Source organism: Vicugna pacos, chromosome 2 (assembly GCF_048564905.1).
Source record: "Vicugna pacos chromosome 2, VicPac4, whole genome shotgun sequence".
NCBI lineage: Eukaryota > Metazoa > Chordata > Mammalia > Artiodactyla > Camelidae > Vicugna > Vicugna pacos.
In genome coordinates this window covers 111,385,338-111,407,571 of record NC_132988.1, presented here as the reverse complement: position 1 = coordinate 111,407,571, position 22,234 = coordinate 111,385,338, and the positions used below count along the sequence as shown (strand labels likewise).

The window sequence follows — 22,234 nt, the reverse complement described above, 5'->3', positions numbered from 1 at the left end:
AAAATTAGGAAAAAGGCAATAAATATGTTATGTTATATTACATGCAAATTAGCCGACTTTTCTCCATGTATATTCAAACGCGTACTCATGTTTTTGAACACACGAGGCTGTGTTTGAGGTTAAGAACACAAAAGAGAGCAGAATCATTAAACCACAAGTTCTAGGATTTTTACACGTTAAAATGCTGATTTCTGACAGTTTCTGATCCATTTTCTCTCTAGCCTAAGTTCTGCAATGCTGCCAGAGCCAGCATCTAAAGCAAGGGTTCTAATTGCATGACCCCTGGTTCAAACTCAAAAGTGCAAAATAAAATTTATATTTTAAAACCCAGCAGTTGAGATCATTCCATCTGCCCCCAAACTGCCTTGCTCACCTCGTGTCCCCAGAGACCCTCCGTGCCTTCCAGATGCCTTCTCTCAGTTCCCCATTCTCAACAAAACACTCCACGTCCGGTCCCTTTGCTCAGCTTCTCCTTGAAGCCTCGCTTTGTTCCAGTTTCAGATGCATCTGTTTTTATGTCTCTCTGGAGGACAGTGACCTCCGTTGTCTTTTTGTCTGTCACAATGCTCCACCCTGAACAACCGTGACCCAGTGAGCATTTGATACGTGAAGGACTCAATATTAAATCTGCATTTAAGATTGAGTGAGATGATCAGGTTTGGGGAATAGAAAGAAAAAAATGCACACTACTCCTGAGCTTCCCTCTTGCTCCCCACACAGAGCATTTCACATCTGACACTTCTGGTTGCCAGATATGTGAGTTTCTTCCCATAATGGGCAATTCTCCGACACCAGCAGAGCGTCCTACAATTCAACACAATTCAGACGCTGTCTTTCCTGGAGACAGCATCAGATCCCACAGGTTAAGGGCTCAGTCCCACAAGGCTGTCCCCACCAGACCCCCTTCAGATGAAGTCATCAGTCCAGGTTGTCACTGTGACCAGTATTGATCGGAGGTTCCCATCATCTCCTCTTTGTGTTTGATTAATTTGCTAACGTGGCTCACAGGACTCAGGAAACCTGTTTACTCACTGGATTACCATTTAATGCAAAGGATGTAACTCAGGAACAGCCAGACAGAAAAGATGCAGGGGACAAGGTACAGGGAGAGGGCCCAGAGCTTCCGCGCCCTTTCCAAGCACCACTCCCGGTACCTCCACCCTCTGCAGCAATCGGGATGCTGGCCTTTGGGTTTTTCAGTGGCGCCTTCGGTACAGAATCATTCGCCACTGATGACTAAACTCAAACTCCTGCCCCTCTCCCCTCCCTGGAGGTGGGGGTGGGGGAGGTGAAATGGAAAGTTCCAATCCTCCAGTCATGTGGTTCCCTCGGAAACCAGCCCTCTTTCTGACCTATGGGCTTTCCGAAAGTCACTCATTAACATCACAAAAGACAACTTGACTGCTCTCCTCACATTGGAAATTCCAAGGGTTTTAAGAGCTCTGTGCCAGGTACAGGGATGAAGACCAAATAAGCATTTCTTATTTTGAACTGCAATATCACAGGGGAGCGAGGGGTGGCCGCCCAGCATTGTGGTTAAGGGCAGGTTCTGTTAAGTCTGGCCCATCTGCCTTCATCACTTGCTAGCTGTGTGGCCCTGGGCAGGCCACGCTGTCTCTGAGTTGCATCACCTTGTTGTGAATAGGGATTACAAGCACTCAGAATGGAGTAAGTCCAGGTGCATAAAGAACCCAAGACAGTGCCGGGCAGGTGGGATGTGAGGCCTGCGTAAGTATTTGTTGCTGGTATTGTTACTACTATTGGAGTTTTTGATTATTATCTAACCTCTGTCTACTATCACAGTACTTTCTAGTGCAGGTCAAGAGGTGACTGTGCAGCAGGCATTGTGCTGAGCACTTTCACGCACACCTTTTTTAGTGCTCACCTGCCCCGTGAGGTTAGTGTGATTGCATCCTGTTTTGCAGAGGAGAAACCAGAGAGGTTGAGAGCTTTCATTATGTGGCTGAGATCACACCTCTGAGGAGAGTTCCTTCTGGTCGGGGCAGCGAGGGTGGTGGCCAGCCTCCGCAGAAGCACTGACGCACCAGCTCTGTCTCTTCACGATCTGACATACCCAGCGCCAGCACCACGCCTGGTACTTGGCGGGTACTTCCTGTATATCTGCTGAGTGACTGAACATGATAGACATTTGGCCACAAATGAAATGCTCATCAAAGGCCCCAGACCACGACAGAGAGACCTGGGCAGGCACATGGGGGACCCGAGCTCTGGCCTTTCTCCTTCTGTTCTGTGTCTCCACGGTAGCCACCCTAAAAGTTGGTCATTTTCCCTCTAGCAGGACGTATGTGATAACAAGGGACCTTCAGAACCTGAAGAGGAAATGGTAGAAACCAAGACAGTGAAGGTTAACCTAAAACAACAAAACAGGCAATTATTTTACCAGTGAAATGGGTTTATTTGGGAGCAGCCAAGAGTTGCAGTTCAGGACACGCCACTATGGCAACCACATGCAAGTCCAGTAAAGCAAAGGAGAGGAAACTCTTTTATAGAGGAGAAGTAGAAGCTGGGAGATTCCACTAGAAACAAAAAGTCTGTTGGAGGAAACTGGGACTTTGAAGTATGGTGGCTTTTCATTGGCTGAGTTGCGACAGTCTCTCATTGGCTGAACTGTCTGTCACCAGGCAAGGAGAAAAATTTTCTCTCTCCTGCTGGCGGCAGTAAAGTGGTGCCTCTTCCTGCAGGAGATGTGAGTACGTCTCTTCCTGTTGACACCTGTACCTGTACACCTGAACCACCTGTAGAGTGGTTCCTGTGTGAGAGCTTCCCCTCCGGACCTCCCGACTCCATTTTAGCGAGGTTTCCTTTTATTAATTTTCACAAGATACTGATAGCTCAGCAAGTCTGAAGGCACAAATGCCTTTGACTCCCACAGAAAGGAGGCCAAAATCTCCATGGGTCCTGGCTGAGTTTGGTCCATGTCAATGTCCCCCTCAAACTTCAGAAGCAGCGGGACAAAATAGAAGTCCAACTTGAAAAGGAATTTCAGATCTTTGGGAAAAAGTATAAAGTCTATGAGCCCTTCCTTGTGAAGGCATCCAGTCTGTCTGGTGTGTGTATTAACGTAGTGGAGGGGCATGCAAAAAGATCAGAGACTGAGGAGATGTTAAAGAGGGAGGACCTGGGTTCTGAGGCATCTGATGATGCTGGTAAATGAAAAAGGAGAAAAAGAGTTAGAAAAAAATCCTAAAAACATTCCTGAATATTGATCAATTTAAAAAATATATTGGAAGGCACAAGACTTTGATCAAAAAACATGGCGACCCTCTTCTGATGGTCTTCAGACACGTGGAATGGGAATGATCACATCTTGGGCGGCTGATTGGTTGCATGTCTGAAATTCCCCTTGAACACAAATGTTAGACACTGAACTGTGTTCCTCCCCAGTTCATATTTTGTCATGGCTGCCTTAGTAAACCAATCCAGCAATGAAGATGTCAAAAGTAAGGTGTAGAGGCAGACATGTGATGAAGTGAAAACCAGTTACTTTGATCCCTTCTTCCATGAGATAATAAAATTTGTGGTTTGCAAGGGTGGTAAGTAGATGTGGGTGAATAAATAGGGTCAATTAGAGAAGTATTCACGGCACTGCTCCATGTAGGACAGTCCAAAACAGAGCTGGACCAGTCCTGAAAGCTATTCTTCCATTTATTTTGTTTTTCCAAAATTCTTCAGTGCCTGAAAGTGGAACTCATGAGAATGAAACTTCACCGAAGACTTTGCAGTTGCTGGAACTTAATTAACAGGCTTCTGAAGCACAGGGCTCAACTTCACACTTCACAGGAGACTCCTGGCACCAAGGAAAAGGGCAAACTCAAGCTCTGCCCTGGAGAACGGGGTTCAACTATTGTTGAGACTGAGAAGCTGCCTTTTTAAGACCTGGCCAGGGTCCTGAATATCCACATTAATAACCAGTGAGGCAGGTGGCAGAGCCTGAGCTACGCTAATTTCAACACAATTCTTCATTATTTATAATCTTATCTTTTTGTGTTTCCTTGGTAGAGTCTATCTCAAAATATATCCCAATAATAAGAAACGTGTATATATTAAATCACTTAGAATTTTAGGAATATATTTTGCCCCCAAAGATGTGTGTGTCTGTGTGTCTGTCTGTGTGTCTGTGTGTATATGTATGTGTGTGTGTATGTTTTCCCCCAAAGTTGTGTGTGTCTGTATGTGTATGTGTGTGTGTCTGTGTGTGTGTTTTTGTTTGTATGTGTGTGTGTCAATTTGTGTGTGTGTGACGGGGTGGGGGAAGCTATAATTAACACCATTATCAAGAATATGTATCAATGGCCCACAGGGGCCACATTTGACCCATCACTTGCTTTTGTACAACCCAAAAGCCACGAGGGGGGTTTATACTTTTAAATAGTTGGAAAAAAACAAAAGAAGAACAGTATTTCATGATGTGGAAATTACATGAAATTCAAAGTTCAGTTTCCATAAAGAAAGTTTGGTTGGAACCCTACCACGCTCATTCATTTGTGTGTCATCTTTGGCTGTTTCTGAGCTGCAGCAGCAGAGCTGAGTAGTTACCTCAATGCTTGTACCGTTCGCAAAGTTGAAAGTACTTACTATTGGGCGTGTTACAGAAAATGCTCACTGAACTGAGGAAGTCAGTAGCCCCCATCCCAGTTGCCACACTGGGAGAGTCATGTCAATCCAGTTGGGGCATGATGGCTCCACTGTCTTCTTCCTTCACTGATACACGATACAAACAAATAGTAGTACATTTTCTTCTAGCATCCTCAGCTCTGCTGTCACAGAGACAACCAGTTTCTCAGGTGGAAGGAAGAGAGGCTCTAAAAGAGAGCCCCCAGGCTTTTGTTGAGCTGTTTTCCTCTGAGAACTTGAAAATTAAGGAATCCCTTTTATTACTCAGGCCAGAATAAGTTGTTGACTGACTTAATGACTTACAAGTTGTTCTGACTTTCTTGAAAGCAGACACCATGACAGAAAATAAGTCCAGGTGTTTAACTTGAAAGATGATCTCAAGAGTTGCTGGTGAGGGAGTGGGAAGTGAGGCAGGAAGGCAGGAAGCCAATCTGGGGTTGTCGAGTGAGGCATCTGGAGTTTAATCTTGGAGGTGGTGTAGAACATACTTCAGAGTTTTTGCACCTGAGACAGGAGGAGGTTGAGATATTTTTCTACCCATTGGTTATGGTGACACTGGAGGGATGGGGGCAGGGCACAACCATTAAAAGAATGACATAACCATTAAGGACACGACAAAAACTGGTTAGAACCTACTAAGCCCAAGATGGTGGAAGATTAGAATTCCAGTAGAACTTGAACCTCATTATTCTTTCATTGTAATAAATTAGCATACTCATGATTTGCCTGCAGGATCCATGACACTTGGGAGACTGACCATAAAAGGCCAAAAACTGGATGGTTGCCAAATTCCTGGAAATCCCAGCCCTTTCCCTAAAGTAGTTGGACTAATCCTCCCATTGTTAATGCCTATGAAATTACCCAACTCATAAAAACTAACAGTCCCACACCCTGGGGCATCTACCTCTGGCCTTCTGAGATGGCTCCACTCTGTAGAATATGTGTCTCTCTAAATAAATCTACCTTTACTCAACTGTGACTCACTCTTGAATTGTTTCCTGTGCAAAGCTAAGGACCCCCTCTTGGCAGGGTGTACCCCAAGGACTCACCTGAGACCTGGAACACAACCATCCTCTCAGGCTCCCCATTTTTCTGTAACAATGGGTTGAGGGCTGCTCCCATGAGGACACCTGGCCTGCACTGTAGTGGCGGCCGAGTACAGACATAGAGATGGGATGGTGACGGCAGCTGTGCAGCAGCACTTGCCCTTTGTCCCCAAGCCTGTGCTTGTGGCATCTGCACAAATATTAACTCTCTGGCTTGAGGTCTGTGACAGAAGTTGCCAATAGTAAATAACATCAGTAAATTATTACAAAACAAAGTGCACACATGGACATAACAACAAAGCACATCAGGGAGCTACTGGAATTTTTCAAAGAATTTAGAATCTCTGGTTTTGAAAATGGCTGCAGCACTCCAAAGCAGTTACCCACAGGCTTAGAAATAAAACAAAATTTAAAATTTGCTACAATGGACAGAAAAGAAGTGGTATGTTCATGTGAAGTTTCAGATGAACCAGTATTAACAAGGAACCATTTTAAAATTAATTTTTTCTTGTTAAGAAACTGTGGAAGAATGAATAAAGAAGACTTTTGAATTATGTGCAAATCATGAAGCTACTTCTGGCTTGTTGTACAACCTCTACAAGTTACAGAAAATATCAGAGGAAATATCAAAATGCCATTATACAACTTTACACTTAAAACCAAACTCAGACTTACCAGAACTGACTTGTGAGAAAAGTTTAATCTTTTTAGAAAAATTACTCTGCAAATTATCAGTTCTACATGTACTAAAATTTACTCTATGAAATAATCTATCCTTATTTATTCCATTGCTGTCAAAGCCTATAAAATACATTTCAGCTCCAGTAACAGAGATATCAGCAGAAAATCCTTTTCAAAACTTAAAATTATTTGTGATCTTGAATTTGCAAAGAGTGAGTGACAAGCTTCAATCAAATTGATTGAAGTTTCTAAAAAAATGAACTTTGATGACCTGACACATGAATTTGCAGAAAGGTGAACCAGAAAAATCTTATGATCAATTAAGATATCACATTAATAAAGTATTATTATTTATTGTATTACATAAAATTGTATATTATATATTGTGTTATGTAAAACTATGACATCAAAGTACTATATTCTTGCAATTTGTAAGTTTATGTTATTATTCATAACCGTCATATTTCATAAGTAATAAAATATTTTTAAAGGAAAATAGTTTATATTTTAGTAAATTTAGCTGCAGTTTTCTCCCTATATTTTAGATATTTTGTACTCGGCTCCACAAATTATGTAGCCGGCCCTTCCTCCAGAACCATTTCTTTGGGGTCATATGGATGAATGTCAAAGAAGATCCAGGACCTCTCTGCAGCTCCATCTTAAAAATATTCCGCTTTGGCGTAATTATTTTGAATTAAAGTTACTTGAGAAACAGCCAGTACAAGAAGGACACTCTGACGGTCCTCTGTCGCCCTGGAAGCAGGAGTTTAATCACCCATGTGAAACGTACCCTCTCTGTTCCAGGAAATTTGGGACAAGGAGGCTGTATAAACAAATCCTGCTACTTCTTCACTAGTTTACTGCCCTAAGCCCAAACCCCTTTGTCTTGTTAGTTCTTCACAAATTTACTGCCTCTGTCTATTTTATTTTATTTGAGTTTGTTTGTTTGTTCAATGGAGGTGCTGGGGATTGAACCGAGCACCTGATGCGTACTAAGCATATGCTCTACCACTGAGCTCTACACCCACCTTTTTATGTGCATTTTATTTTATTTACTGCCTCTATCTAAAAGGTATAAAAGCTTTCTTCTTCGATCACTTCTTTGAGTTTCATAATTTTATGCGGCTCCTATATGTATGAAATTAAATTTGCTTTTCTCCTGTTAATCTAGGTTATGTCAATTGAATTATTAGACCGGTCAACAAAACTTACAGGGGTAACTGGCAAATTTTCCACCCCTCCAATGCCCTCTTGTTCTTGGAGACATTAAAAATCAAAAGTCTTCTGAGTTACAAAATTAATGGATCAGAGCCATGTTCCCAAGTGTGTCCTAAAAATCCAGTGAAGTCTTCCAAGGGCCATACTTCTTTCACAGCAGTAGGAGGTACAAGGTACAAGATGTGATAACATGTTCTTTATTTTGGAGGGGATGTCTTGGCATGCCCCAGACCCCTGGCTCACTCTAACTTTACTCTTGAACCTCTGTAGGGTTGGTTTATCTCTCACATTCTAGCCTGCATGTGTTTTACCGGGGCATCTAGGAAACTTGCTACTTCACGACTACTAGTTTTAACTAACATGATATCAATACAAGGGGCCAGACTGATGTTATGCAGAATGTTTAGACAATCAAGGTCTTTCAATGAACTATTCCAACAGTGTCACTAGGACTGGCTCTAGGTGTCCTTGCCAGATGGTTAGATTTTGAGTTACGGGAGATCGCTCCTTATCAATACACTCTTTCTTATCTAGCTTTGGATGTTCCATACCACCATCTCCAGTCCAGCACCATTCTCAGACATGCTCTTTCAGTTCCAGGCATATAAATTAGGCAGATACTATAATTATTTTAGTTAAAAATCCCATTTCTAAACAAGTCAGAGCCTTTCTGCATGTACATGGTGCTGATGTGTGAACCTAGTTATAGAGCAACGAAGGGAGGCAGGTCCTGAAGAGGGCAAGTGTCGCCTTGCAACTTGAAGATTGAGCAGGTCTTCAGGCAAAGGGAGTTGCTGTTCTCCATTGGGGTGAAAGCCAGCCCTGCGAACTCTGGGGGTTCAAGGTTTTTCAATCACATGTAGAAAGAGATCCCCATCCTAAGCCTCAGGGTCCCAGTTCTTCCCTAGAAGGGAAGGAGACCTACCACGGCTGTGAATTCAGACCTCCTGTCACTCTGCTCGCTCACAGTGAAGATGCTCACTTGAATGATGTTCAGCACAGTCTGCCCTTTGGCTACAGGAGATGAGGGTCTCCTTAAATGCACCATAGAGGTCTTCCAGCCTCACATCATGCCCAAGTTGATAGCTGGCTGACCTGATTCTGTCATTTTCTTCCTTTAGCACATCGGTGGTGCAGAAAGCAACTCGACAAGGGGGCATCCTGTACTACGTATAGGAGTATCAAACTGTCAGATTGTACACTTTAAATATTTTCAATTTGTCAGTTTTATACCTCACCATAGCTGAAAACAAAATCACAAGACTATCTTACCAATGGAGAAAGTACTGACTTAAACCTGCACAACACTTCTTGCCCTTACTTACCATGTTTTTCCTGGTAACTTCCCATAATTTTCTCCCCCACTCCCCTTTACCTATTAAGATGGAATTTAATCCTGAATTCTAAGCCACTTCAGGGAGTTACTTATTTTCTTCTAGGCATCTCCCATATATACATGAGGGATCTATATGTTAATAAATCTGTTATTCTCTGTCTTTTATTACAGGACCTCCACCAAGAAATTGAAGGGGTAGAAGGGAAATTATTTTTCCTCCTCTGCATCTGCCTTTAGCAAAATCCCTAAAGTCATTTTAGCCAGAATCCCTGCTTATTCTTGATGTCTCCTGTTGGTAATTTTCTACCCCCTCCACCCTGTGCCTTGGCTGTAAGTCCCCACTTGTCCATGTTCCTACAGACTGGAGCCAACTCTCTACCAAGGTCTCTCTTCCCCTATTATAATAGTTCCTTAAAAAATATTGCCATCACTGTTTTAAATTCTGTCTGGTTTTGGTTTTCCTTTGACACCAGTAACATCTGGAAGTACTCTCTTTCCTTCTCTCCAAGATCCACTGATCATCAGTTCTCCTAAATGCACTCATTCAACTCTTTTTATTTCCATCTGGGATGCTTCCTCTCACTCATTCAGGAAGCATCTTCTATTTAGAAAAAAGAAGCAACCTTCAGAAGAAAGGTCGCACTGGTCGGGGAAGGGAGGGTGCTGAGCAAACCACATCACCCACAGACCTGGCACTCACCGTCCCATTCGGCATGTTGCACGTCTGCCCTGGCTTCTCTTTTCTTAGCACAACACAGAAAACCCAGGATTTCTCATTTTTCACGTATCATACTAGTTCCTGTCTTATAGCAACTCGTGGCGATGGGAGAGGGTGGTTTGTGTAAGATCAGAGTGTGAATTGCTGCCAAATATGCTAAAAAAGCTTTAGTTTTGCCCCTAGGACGATGGGAACTACTGGAGGTTGAAACACTTCTCCCAGGGGGATGGCTGCTGTATGCGCCTGTCCTTAACTCATTCCACAAGTACTACTGTGTGTCTGTAGGTTCCAAGCCCTGTTGTAAGTCTGCAGTGAGCAGACACACATGCACGCCTTCTCGTAGTGCACCTTCTAGTAGGTGGGGGAGACAAACAACAAGTAGTCTGTATGAAGAAGTAAATTGTATTTGAGAAGGTGATCCATGCTATGAAGAAGAATAGGGCAGGGAAGGGTGACAGAAAGTGCTGGGCCGGGGGCTATGGTGTTACATAGGAAGGGCTGGAAAAATCTCCCTCAGCAGATGATAGCTGAAGAAAGATTTGAAGAAGTGAAGGGATTAAGCCAAGCTGATCTCTGCGGAAAGAACCTTTCAGATAGAAGGAACAGCAGGAGCAAAGGTCCTGTGGTGGCCTCATGTTTGAACTATTCAAGGCAACGCAAGAAGGCCAGGACGGCAGGATCAGTGTGAGGGAGGGGAAGAGGCCAGGTCAGGTTGGGTCTTACAGGCCATTTTGCAGACTTTTTTCTGAATGTGATGGAAAGCCACCAGAGGCCTATTGGGAAGAGCCTTCTAGCCACAGTTTACCGATGACTCCAAAGACTGGTTGAGGATGTAAATTAAATATAAATCACTAAGAAGGTGAAGTGCTATCCTGGTCGAGCTTCATCTGGGAATGGGTGACTCTCCACCTCTATGTCTGTGAAATAATGTCATATCTAAGATACACAACACTGTATTCCTCTAAAATGTCACATTACATGTGTTCAAACTTTTGTCAAAGCTGTGTTTGTCCCTGGGGGTCAAATAGATCTGGGTTGATGGCACAGGGTTTTGGAAGTCCCTTGTGGAAGGGGTTATTAGATAACAGAGGAATTCTGGAAAGTGAGAAGACTTAGAAGGTCATCATTACATCTGTAGTGGAGATCGGTTGTGTCTGAGTGTGTGCACTTGTATGTGTGCAGACACCAACCATCCTGGTGGGTCCCTGACAGTGCCAAGTGGTGTCCTTTGTCCCAGTGCCACTATTTATTTAGTTATCTATCTATCTATCTATCTATCTATCTATCTATCTATCTATCTATCTATTTATTTATTTATTTATTTATTTATTTATTTATTTATATTGAAGTACAGTCAGTTACAAGGTGTCAATTTCTGGTGTGCAGCACAATGTCCCAGTCATGCATATACATACGTATATTTGTTTTCATATTCTTTTTTATTAAAGGTTATTACAAGATATGAATATAGTTTCCTGTGCTACACAGAAGAAATTTTTTTTTCAAGTCTATTTTCATATGTAGTGGCTAACATTTGCAAATCTCAAACTCCCAAATTTATCCCTTCCCACCCTCTTTCCCCCGGTAACCAAAAGCTTGTTTACTATGTCTGCAAGTCTGTTTCTGTTTTGTAGATGAGTTCATTGGTGTCTTCTTTTTTGCTTTCTTCTTTTGATTCCACATATGAGTGATATCCTATGCTATTCTTTCCCTTTCTGATTTACTTCACTTAGAATGACTATCCCTAGGTCCATCCATGTTGGCGCAAATGGCGTTATTTTATTCTTTTTTTATGGCTGAGTTGTGTCATTATTTAATAGCATCCCTCTCTGTTAGGGAGAGCCTCGGGGAGAGAAGACAGTGTGACACACAGCACCACGAACTGGTGGCGGGGGTGAGGGGTGTCCAGCTACCAAAGAGCGACCCAGCCACGGCCCAGCTGTAGGTTCCTAGCGGAAGTGGTCACTGCAGGCAATGAAGGGACAAACCCACACTGCCTTTCAGACAGTCTACATCAGTCAGGGTCCTAGGAGGACCTGGATAACACATTCAAGTTTGGGTAATTTGAGGAGGGTTTAGTAAAGGACCATTGACCAAGGTATCGATAGTGTGCAGAAACACCAAGGCCTGAAGGGACCAGCGGATGAAGTGGCTACCAGAACCTGGAAGGAAAGAGTCCCATGGAGAGGTCACCTTGAAAGGAGCAGTGACCTTCTGTCAGTGAACTCGGTAGGTGTGAGACAACCCTGCAAGGAGGGAGCCAGCTGGGGAAATGGCTGTGCTCTCAATGACGGTGTGCCCCTCAATTCACCTGTTGAAATCCTAACCCCCAAAGATGGTGGGATTAGGAGGCGGGGCTGCTGGGAGGGGCTGATGCCACGGGGGTGAAGTCTGATGAATGGGATGGGTGCCTTGTGAAAGAGACCCCACAGAGACCTCTCAGCTCTTCTGCCATGTCAGGACGGTGCCACGAGAAGGCGCAGTCTGTGAATCAGAAAGAGATCCCTCACCTAAACATGGCCCTGCTCATGCCCTGATCTTGGATTTCATCATGGATCTTGGATCCCAGCCTCCAGAACTGTGAGAAAGACATTCCCTCTGTTTAGAAGCTACCCGGTTTTTGTATTTTGTTATAGTGGCCCGAATGGACTAAGACAGGAAATAAATAACTCACTCTCCTTCCTCCCTCTGGAAGAGCCTGCTGGGGCCGGATGGGGGCAGAGAGCCAAATGGAGGTGGGTGGAGGATCTGGAGGGCCAAATGGGGGTGTCCAGCCCTCAAGCTCTTCAGTACACGTCACCAGTGAGGACTGAGCAGGAAGGGAAAATCCTGACAGAAGCCGTGGGCTGTGGGCAGCCTCTGTGACCAGAAATTAAATACCTGCCATGAGGACCCACAGAGATGGTGACGTGGAGACCCTTTGAAACAGGCTGACATTCTGCAAAGCAAGTGAAGACTTCAGAAGACAGTGAAATAGAGGTTACTGGGGTTACGGTGACCCCATTGTGAACTTTGGCATCACGGGACTCAGGGAAATGGGTGTGCAAAACTTGGAAAGATTTCTGAATTTCCAAATAGTCTTCTTTTAGTCATGCACTTACCTACCAGGGCTCCTCTCTAAGAGCACTTCCTGTCTGCCGGTTCTGCTCTCAGGGTCCCCAGGGTGGCGCAGATAGGTCAATGCTGAGAGGAAGGATGTTGTCATCCGCTCTGTGTTGTTGTGAATCATGAAAAAATGACAAGGATGCAGCTGCATACACACTTGATTATGTTGATTTCAACTGGAGGGTGATTGGATAAGCAAGCCTGATAAGATGAGAAATAAGAGCTGCCCTGATGGTCCATCTTATAACATAAGTAGCTATTTCTGTTTTAGATCATATTTGGTGATTCTTATATTATTCCTGAAAAGGCAATACACACACATGGTTCAAAAAGAAAAACAAAAAAATAAAATAAAAATAAAAACAACCTAAAGAGCCTCACTCCCATCTTTGTTACCTCTTCTGTCCCCACCTTTCACTTGGATAACTATTTTCATTCTTTGTGAAAATGCAAGCACATGTGAATAAATATTATTACTTCCTATTTTTCTTTTTCTTTTTTTTTTCTGTTTTTTGGTGGGGAAAGCAATTAGGTTTATTTATTTACTTGTTAACGGAGGTACTAGGCATTGAACCCAGGACCTCATGCATGCTAAGCATGCACTCAACCACTGAGCTATACCCTCCCCTTCACTTCCTACTTTTTCTTACACAAAAGGGAGTGTTCAACACACAATACTTTGCATCTTGCTTTTTTTAATGCTTACTAATATATCCTAGAGATTACTTTGTATCAACACATAGAGTGATTTCTCACTATTTTTTACGGCAACATAATATTCCATGGGAGAGATGTTCATAATTTATTTAACCCATTCCCTGTTAGGAGCATCATTTGGTTTGTTTGTATTCATTTTCCCTTATTGACAACGTTCCAGTGAGTAATCTAATATTCTCATCACTTCTTATGTTGGCAGGGATATTTGTAAGATAAGTTCCTAGAAATGTGGTCAAGGAATAAACGCATTTGTAACATTGATGTATTGATATACTAATTCTTCACTGGCTCTCTGTAATCTAAGCATTGAAATGAACAACCACTATTATTATTTCCAAGTGAAAATCTCTGAGGAGGAAAATAAATGCTGGGTCCAGATAGAACCTTCAGTCAGTGTAGAGTGCAGCTTCCTGCTTTTGATGAACATTTCTGAGTGTTTATTCGTGTCTGAGTGCCAGCTCCATGTATACCCTGAGAATCCAGCTTGAAAAAAAATCTAACCATTTGGTTATTACTGTGGATAAACACTCTACCCCACCTCCAAAGAAACGAATTTCTTAATTATTTAAGAGACTCCAGGTTTTAATTCCAGCAGTCTGAAAGCTTCAGGGAACAAAGTTAAGACAATCTAAGAGCTGGAAATTCCTCCAACAGGGCAAATACTGTTAGATTGATGGATGCACTAGGGTTTCAAAGACAGTCTGAAAAAATCCTCTCATTCCTTGCAACAGAGGTTTAAGCTTCAAAATTACATGGTAAAAAAGACCTTTATTTTGCAAGTAACCACGGACTTCGGGGGAAAAAAAGTAAAAATCAAACAAAACACACCATTAACAACAACAAACAGGTGTGAAAAAAACAAAACAAAAAAACCACCACGTTCCAGTGTTTTTGCTAATACACAGCAAGGTGGGCTTGTAACCAAGCAGGACCCTATGGGGCCTTCCCGGGACCGACCCCTCCATGTCCTCCACCTGCCTCTTGTCTGTAGAAAAACTCTAGCCTCCTAGGCCTTGCCTAAGTTCTAAAGAGTAAATTTATTCAAAGAAGTGAGAAAATGCAGAAAGAAAGGACAAGAAAGTCAAGCAAGACAAAATAAAAACAATTTAGTCATTAAACAAAGTCAAGGACCTTCAGTCCCTCCTCGTGGGCTATCAATAATGTTCCGAGCCATGTCCTTTGAACTGTTTTGCAGAGGCTGAAACCCCCACCAGATGGAAGAAGATGACTTATGCTGCCCCCAGGTCAGTTGGAACCAGAAGTTTGATGATACTGACTCCCAATTACATCATCACCAACCAATCAGAAGAATGTCCACAAGCTTATCACGAGCCCCACAGCCCTCTCCCTCACCCTGTCTCTAAAAACTTTTCCCTGAAAGCCAGCGGGGAGTTCAGATCTTTTGAACATGAGCCTCGCGGACTATTTGTTTGGTGCCCTGAGCCAATGCTCCTCTTTCCTTCACCACAACCCGACGTCAATCCATCTGGCTTTACTGTGCGAAAGAGAGTGAGCCCAAGTTTGGCTCAGTAGCAGGCTGGGGAAAGCTTTTCTCATTACAGAAAAACACAAGAAAGCCTAGCCTTTTAATGAGTTGTGAAAAATAGACTGTCCAGTAAAGCTTAACTATTAAAGACCCTCAGGGGGAGAAAGGGTGTAGTCCCACAAAATACCCCGCTAACTGAGAACTTTCTTATCAGTCTCCAATACTTTGGTTTTAGCCATTTTTGTTTGTGGCTAAAGGTTTGCTCCACAAGGCAGGGCTGGGGCTGGGGTGCATCTGAAAAACTGTATTGAATTTGTATTTTGCAGTACAAGCCAAACCCAGGAAGTGACACTCAACCATTTTCTGGGGCTGAGAGTAGACATGGTGAGAAGGTGTTGGAATAGGTTAAGAAAGACTGAGAAACTACCTGGTCTTGCAAAGATGATGCCCTGAATTGAATATGAATCTTTTCTGGGTGAGCCAGGCTGTCATCATGAACCTGGGTTATTGTAGAATCCTACAGGTGTGTCGGGCTGTTACTCCTGCTGGTGGCCTTGGAGGATGAGGTTTGGAGTGATTTTCAGTTTTTCTGTGTGCTGTATGGCTGTGCAGTGCCAGCCAGCTCTCTTTCCATGATGCTCAGTCTTCAGTGTGTCTTTCTGGGCCCAAGGTCAAACATCAGTTCCACAGCATCTCTGTCTTGTGACCTTGGCTGACAAGATGGTGCTTCTCCTGTCTATAAGAGGACAAAGCACACAAGTCCAGGACTGTTGTAAACAGCGTTTCTCTTGTTAAGGAAAACAACTCTGCAATCCCACCCTCTCTTCACCACCCCTTCCTGTTAATGTTACAGAGAATCATTTTCTTTTACAGGGAATTCTTTAGTAAATGTTTTCTTTCTTTTTTCTTTTTTTATTGGAGTATAGTCAATTTATAATTCGTGTCAATTTTTGGTATACAGTGTACTGTTTTAGTCATGTATATACAAAAATATATTCCTTTTCATATTCTTTTCCATTATAGTTCACTACAAGGTATTGAATAAAGTTCCCTTTGCTATACAGTAGAAACTTGTTCTTTATTTTACATATAGTAGTTAGTAGCTGCAAATCTTAAACTCCTAATTTATCCCTTCCTACCCCTCTCCCCTCTGGTAACCATAAGTTTGTTTTCTATGTTTGTGTGTCTGTTTCTGTTTTGTAAATAAGTTCATTGTGTCCTTTATTTTAGATTCCACATGTAAGTGATATCATATGGCATTTGTCTTTCTGTATGACTTACTTTGCTTAGAATGATGATCTCCAGGTATATCCATGTTACTGCAGATGGCATTATTTTATTCTTTTCTATGGCTGAGTAGTATTCCATTGTATAAATATACCACAACTTCTCTATCCAGTCATCTGTCGATGGACATTTAGGCTGTGTCCATGTCTTGGCCATTGTAAATAGTGCCGCTATGAACATTAGGATGCAGGTGTCTTTTCCTCCAGATATATGCCCTGGAGTGGGGTTGCTGGATCATAGGGTAAGTCTATTTTCAGTTTTTTAAGGCATCTCCATATTGCTTTCTATAATGGCTGCACTAAACTACATTCCCACTAGAGAATAAATATTTAATTTTTAAAAATCCAATAACACCATCACTTTGATTAACAGTGTTTAATATCAGTTAATGGTTTTAATATGTATAAAGTATTTGGTGTCAATACCTATATAGTCCCAAATTGAAACAGAAGAAACTGTTTCTCACCTGAGCTATGTGTTGTTCATCAGGACCGGCATGCTGGTGCGGCCTTCCCTGTGGGTGCCTACAGCATTTGCAGCTCAATGTCTTTGGTACAGCACTGTGCACAAGAGTCAATGCATAGAACTGGGTGGGTCTTCAGTTAAGTTACTTGATCTCTGCCACAATCAGGGTTCTTAGTTATGTACAACAGAATCAGCTCCCGGTAATATATTACAGGATGGTAAGTTCCAGAATCTCTAGGAGATTGGAAGAATAAATATTGTTAAAATGGCCATGCTACCCAAAGCCATCTACAGATTTAATTCAATCTCTATCAAATTACCCAGGACATTTTTCACAGAACTAGAGCAAATAATCTTAAAATTGATACGGAATCACAAAAGATCCAGAATTGCCAAAGCAATACTGAAGAAAAAGAACAAAGCTGCAGGAATAACCCTCCTAGACTTCAGACAATACTACAGAGCTACAGAATCTCTAGGCAGATGGAATTAGGAAAGAGCCAGAAATAATATCCAAATTATATCACTGATCCAGTTGAGAGCCTAGCACCCAGACCTCGGGGCAAAGGAACTGAACTATGGATGTGCAGCCCACAATGTGACCAACCGACTCTTCCTCTGAAAATTGGATGCCTACCACACTCAGTTTCCAAATCTATAAAATGGGTATAACAATCACATTTACCTCATGGAGCTATTTTTAGGATTTAATAATGTGACATATATAAAGAGGCTATTATGGAACCAAATTTGGGTAGGCTCACCCACTGTGCAGCAAAAACAATCTACTGACACCAGGTTATGGCAAAGGAAAGAACAGCATTTACTGCAGATGCTAAGAGAGGGGAATGGCCAACACATGCTCAAAAGACCCAAACTCCCCATGGCTTTCAGGGAAAGATTTTTAAAGGCAACATTGGGAGTGATGGTTGTAGCTTGTAGACTTTCTTCTGGTTGGTTGGTGACAAGGTAATAAGATAATATTTCTGGAATCTTAATCATCAAACCTTCTGGTTCCAACCAGTCCGGTGTCCACAGGCTGGTGTAGTTATCTTCCTCCACCTGGGTAGGGGTCAGGGGTCTTAATTTCTGCAGAACAACTCAAAGATGTGTGTCAGATTGTTGTGCACCTCCCTTGGGAAGGACCCAGGGCTCTGTTTATCACTGGACTCTTGTTTCTTGGCTGCTTTTCCTTTGATTCTGCATTTTCTCACTTTCCTCATTAGTTAACGGCTTGAATCTGTTCTTTGGAACTCAGGGAAGACCTAGGACACTAAAGTCTTTTTCTACAAATAAGACACAGGAAACATGGAGGGGCTTTTGTATCCAGGAGGGCCCCACGGGATCCGGCTTGGTTTCAAGCCCAGTACAGTGTTTGGCACATACTAAGTGCGCAGTTAATGTTTCCTCTTCATTTCCTCCTCTTCCTCCTTTTTTCCTTCCTTTTTTTCTCTGCCCCTGCCCTCTTCCTTCCTTCTTCCTTCCTCCTCCTTCTAAGAGTGATAAGAAACAGCATGTAAACAATTCTGCTCATGGAAATCATTTTCCATGTTTCAGGGCCAGGAGGAGTTAACAGGGTACAAGAGCCCAAAAGCCACCGTTGTGTTGGATAGTACCACAAACTGAAAATGCTTAACACACCTCTTTCTCCATTTCTCGCTCTTTTTAGTGTTTCTCTAGTGATATCAAATATGAAATGAGCTGGCTTCATGTCAAGTCCAGGAGAAACAGGATGAAAATGCACTAGAGAATGTAAACTCCAGGCGGGCAAGGTTTGTATTAAAAAAAAAAACTTTATTGAGATATAATGCATATACCATAACATTAATCCTTTTAAAGTATACAGTTCAATGCATATTCACAGTTTTGCAACAACCAACCACACAATCTAAGTTTAGGACGTTTTTATCAGTCAAAAAAGAAACTCTGTATTCATCGGCAGTCACTCCCTATCCCACCGCCAACCAGCCCTAGGCAACCACTTTCTGTCTCTACAGAGTTGTTTATCTTGGACATTTCATATAAATGGAATATACAATATATGGTCTTTAGTGACTGGCATTTTGAGCCTAGCATAACGTTTTCAGGATTCAACAATGTCTTAGTGTGTGTTAATAATGTCATTCCTTTTTAAGGCTGCAATATTCCATTGCATGGTATACTACATTTTGTTCATAGATTCATTGATTGATGGATATTTGGATTGTTTCTACTTTTTGGCTATTGTGGTAATGTTACTATGAACATTAACAGGGCAGGGATTTTCATCTGGTTTGTTCATTGCTGATACAGTGCTGGCATACGGTAAACCCAATATAAGTATTAATTGAGCAAATTGAAAAAATGAAATAATAGTTGTCTGGTGAAGACATAATTTTTCCTTACATAGTAAGCATGAGTAAACTATTTTTGTTTGAATAGTAAATATGGTATCCAGTTTCCTCCTTCCTTCCTCCTGTCCTTCCTTCCTTCCTTCCTTCTTTCCTCTCTCCTCTCTCTCTATCTCTCTCTCTTTCTATCTCTCTCTCTCTTTCTTCCTTACTAGAAAATAAAAGACCCCTGTCTTACATTACTCACAAAATTAACTCAAAATAGATTAAAGGCTTAAATGTAAGATCTGAAGCCATGAAGCTCCTAGAAGAAAACACAGAAAAAAGACTCCTTGACATGGGTCTCGGCAATGATTTGTTTGGATGTAACACCTAACGCATAAACAATAAAATGAAAAACAAGCAAATGTGACTACATCAAACGAGAAAGCTTCTGCACAGCAAGAGACTCAACAAAGTAAAAAAGGAAAAAATCCATGGAATGGGAAAAATATTTGCAGATGACGTATCTGATAAGGGGTTAATATCCAGAATGTATAAATAACTCATGCAACTCAACAGCAAAAAAGTCAAATGACCCGATTTACGTTGATTTGACTTCCATGTGGAATCTAAAAACAAAAAGAAACTCATGGATTAGGTCTATAGTTACGAGAGGCAGGGTCTGGGGAGAGGGGAAATTGGAGAAAGAGGGTCAAAAGGTACAAACGTCCAGTTACAGGGTAAATAAGTACAAATGACCTTCAAATGGCACGGTCTGAGCTGTGAGGGGCCACTCACACGCAGGTTTTTTCAATAAATATAGGACCTGTATTTTCATTGTACAGATCTTTGAATTAATAAAGTGTGGGGAAAAGTCTGTTTTCAATTAGGGATCACAATATGTAGAAGAAAAAGAACCAGTGTTTGAGTCCTGATTCTATCGAGACTGTTCCAGCTTCCTGCCCTTGGGGGAGTCATTTATCAATTCATTTGTTTTACTGCGGAAAAAGCAGTACGTGGATTTTTGACTACACGGCAGTTGATTTCTAACCTCCACATTGTTCAAGTGTCACCTATGCTAGGGACGTAATGCACAGCATGGTGACAACGGTGACAATAGTTAGTACTGCTCTACGATACATATGAAAGCTGTCAAGAGAGTAAATCCTAAGAGTTCTCATCACAAGGAAAACTTTTTTTCCCTATTTTTACTTTCTCTTTTTATTGTACATATACGAGATGATGGATGCCAACTAAACTTGCTGTGGCGATCATTTCACGAGATATGGAAGTCAAACCAATATGCTGTACACCCTAAACTTATGCAGTGGTGCGTAACAATTACAGCTCAGTAAAACTGGGAAGAAAGACAAACACACTGAAAGCAATGGGATTTTGAAGTTCCACTCTGACTTGTATCATTCTGAGAAAGGGCCTTTTTTTGGTGCCCAGTGTGTCACCCTATGATTCTAAAAGGAAAAACAATGAACTGAATGTGCAATTTAAACGAGATAATACTGCATATGGTAATAGATGCGTGGGATAGTGTAGGCACACATTAAAGTGCCAAAAAACAGATAGTTTCTTTACTCTTCCTTTTTTGGCTGTCTGTGGGTTGGAAGCTGGAAAATCAAGCTTTAGGGCTGTATATAAAAATGAGAAGATGATGTAAGAATGAGGATCCAGTGAAATTCTCATTTGAGTTTACTCATCATTCACTCACTCCTGCCGCTACATTTCTGTCCACGAGCTCGTATCACGGTGTGTATAATGATCACTTATTCTTAGTCAATAAGAATTCTTTCTCCAGGGTCAACTGTAGATCTTACAGGGCAGACACCTTGGCTGGAAGGCCTTTATGTTCCTAGAATCCAGTCCACAGCCGGGTACACAGAGCAGGTTCAATGCATGGTTTTGAAGTTTGTATGTGAAGGAACAAGTGAACTCCTGTGACATTACTTAGGTGTTTATAGGCCATTTTCTTTTTTGTGCTTAGCTTTCAGACTTCATTATAAACTACACATTTATATATGTGTGTGTGTGTGCATGTGTGTACAACTATATATTTTGCATGTATCATATGTATATATATATGTTTGTCCATGTGTTTTTAGCAGTAGACTTAAAACAAGCAGCGATACATGTCATGAGTAGCTTGGTGGCCAGGAAAAGAGTAATAATATACATTATGACAGTGATAATCACCTGCCAGGTGAAGTGGAAAAAGCAGTCTATTCCTGAGGAAAGCCAGCTGCACAGATCATTTAAAGGGTCAGTTTCTCTTACATCTTGTAACCATCCTGCCCTTTGGGAAATTTTTTCTTGGTGCATCACAGCCTCTCCAGAGGTACTGGCATAAGGACCACAAGTAGTATGAACAACAGCACAGCCGCTCCTTGTTTAGCCGGCACAAAGCCCGAGGCGACCTGTGACTCAGGACCGCCTGGGCTAAGGGACTGAGGGATGCCTGCTGGCTGCGGTGCTTTTTGCAGTCTCCTCGGCTGTTTGATCAACGCAGCTGGTACATCTCTAATCATACTTCTGTTTATGTCTACTCCTGCACAAGGAGCCAAGACTCCCCAAAGACTTTGCCACCCGGTATCTTGTTATCCTGCTGACATGGATCTCTTGACTCTGTCGTGAAGAGAAAAAGGAGGTTCATCTGTTTCCTTGCGTATAGAAAATGGGTAATGTAACGTCCCAGTAAATATAAACCAATTTCCCAGTTTATGTGCCCATCCTTGGGCAAATGGGGCAATTTCAACATCACACATGAAGACAAAACCTGGGGGAGTGTAAGTGATCCCTCCCGGAAGGACTTCATGGCTGGTCTCCTGAACTGGAAGTTTTGTGAACACATTAAACCATAGGTAATTTCTCTTGCAGGCTTTCCAAAAGTCATCTGTATGGCATTTAACATATGGGATTGCTGGCATAATTTTCTTGCATTTTTCTTTAAGATAATTTTCAATAAAGTAAGGGACAGAGTGAGGGAGCCCTCGGGTGTATTGTGCTTGGTCCCTAAGGATGGAGGATGGTATCAGACAAGGTATGGACACATTAGTATGTTGAAGAATTTGAACCTGAAACATCAGGCCAGAGGTCAGTTGGTCTAGGTGAGTGGTGACCTTAGGAACATCTGAAAAGTTGGTGGCAGGTGTTATGAGAAGCTTATACCAGTCTTGTTTCGACTGAGGAATTTCACGGCAGATCCAACAGCTGGTTAGA

At 42.1% G+C, this 22,234-nt stretch overlaps 1 long non-coding RNA gene across 1 annotated transcript; it reads left to right on the top strand.

Annotated features, from left to right (window-relative positions):
• The first annotated feature begins 1,363 nt into the window (after positions 1-1,363).
• Positions 1,364-4,054, top strand: LOC140700601 (uncharacterized). Its single transcript, XR_012079027.1, has 2 exons — positions 1,364-1,451; positions 3,694-4,054. It is a non-coding gene; the product is annotated as an uncharacterized lncRNA (long non-coding RNA).
• The last annotated feature ends 18,180 nt before the right edge of the window (positions 4,055-22,234 follow it).